Consider the following 1,706-nt stretch of genomic DNA (forward strand, 5'->3'; position numbering starts at 1 on the left):
CCGGTAAGAATGAAGCAGCCATGGTCAGTTTTCCATAGAAGGATACGTCTTCCTTTCAGTTGCTCAGACCCTCACAATCCCAATTCTATATTGTGAAAGGTCACTAATGCTGAGTTTTTCTTCAAGAAATCTAGAGTTCACTGTCAACTCTGGCTACTCCTCAAACTCACCTCTGGTCAAATGATCTTATTTTCAGTGGATCCAAGAAAGAAAGTCCACTCCCTTCTATTCATTAGACTTGTAGCGCAGAGTCCTAAGTGGACTTCAAAATAATAGACACATTTCAGGCAAATATAACAGGGTCTGGACAATAGAACTGCACTGAAGGGCTCCATTGGCATTCAGCAAAATTCTTGCAAGTGATTTTTGCCTTTTCCAAAGTAGGATCTTTGCCTCCATCCACCTACCCACCATTCCCTTCCCTCCATTTCATTACTAGGCTAAATCCTTCCCTGGCTCCAGTCGCCCTCATTAGAAGTCATTAGTGACTTTTTTTTTTACTCCAACAAGTCTAAGCTCTAAGCTCCTCCTGGCTTGTGTGACCCTCCATAAATTCATCTCATCCTCACTATCTGTTGGAGAGCAGATTTTGAGATGGAGATGGGAAGCACTGGGCTTACTTTGGAAATTGATGCCTGTGGGCAAAGACAGATGTTAGGCTGTAATACAGGAGGCTTTAATATAGTCACAACAAAGGCCTCTGACAATCTCATGGGGAGCCTGGAGCTGGGACAGCCCTGTAGAATTATCTTTTCTTTTTCAATCCTCACCTGAGAAGGACATGCTTAGAGAGAGGAGAGAGGAAGAGAGACACATCAATGTGAAAGAAAAACATCGATTAGTTGCCTTCCACACGAACTCCAACAGGGCACTGGGGATCAAACCCAAAACCCAAGCATATGCCCTGACCAACAACCCTTCAGTGCACAAGACAATGCTCAACCAACTGAGCCACTCTGGCAGGGTTAGAACTGTCTTTCCATTAAGGCAAGAAGCCCAATCTTTACACCTTAGTGTTAATCAATCTCTGGATATGGGTTGCCCTGAAAAGAGAATGAGACCTTAGCCCAGATAGGTCTCTTCAGCTGAGGTATATTAAGATTATATACTCCTTGAGGGCAAAGACTATATATATATATAAAATTGATTTTTAGGGAGAGGGATACAGAGATAGAAACATTGATGACATGCTCCCCATTGGGAATCGAGCCCACAATCCAGGCATGTAGCTTGACTGGGAATCGAACTGGTAACCTCTTGGTTTCTGGATCAACACTCAATCACTGAACCACACCAGCAGGGCAAAGACCATGTTTTAATTTCTTGTGCATTTACATACACAATGTATGAAGAGTGCTGTAAAAATGTACACGATCCTCAAACACACACACACACACACACACACACACACACACACACACAAATGTATTTAGCACTTACTATGTGCCAACCACTATTTTAGGTAGTGGAGTTTCAATGGTTAAATAAGATAGATAAAATCCCTCTTTTTATAAAGATTACATTCTGTTTATTAAGAACTAGAAGTTAGCCCTAACCGGTTTGGCTCAGTGGATAGAGCGTCGGCCTGCAGACTCAAGGGTCCCAGGTTCGATTCTGGTCAAGGGCATGTACCTTGGTTGTGGGCACATCCCCAGTAGGGGGTGTGCAGGAGGCAGCTGATTGATGTTTCTCTCTCATCGATGTTT

Source organism: Plecotus auritus (assembly GCF_963455305.1).
Source record: "Plecotus auritus genome assembly, chromosome: 7".
Lineage (NCBI taxonomy): Eukaryota > Metazoa > Chordata > Mammalia > Chiroptera > Vespertilionidae > Plecotus > Plecotus auritus.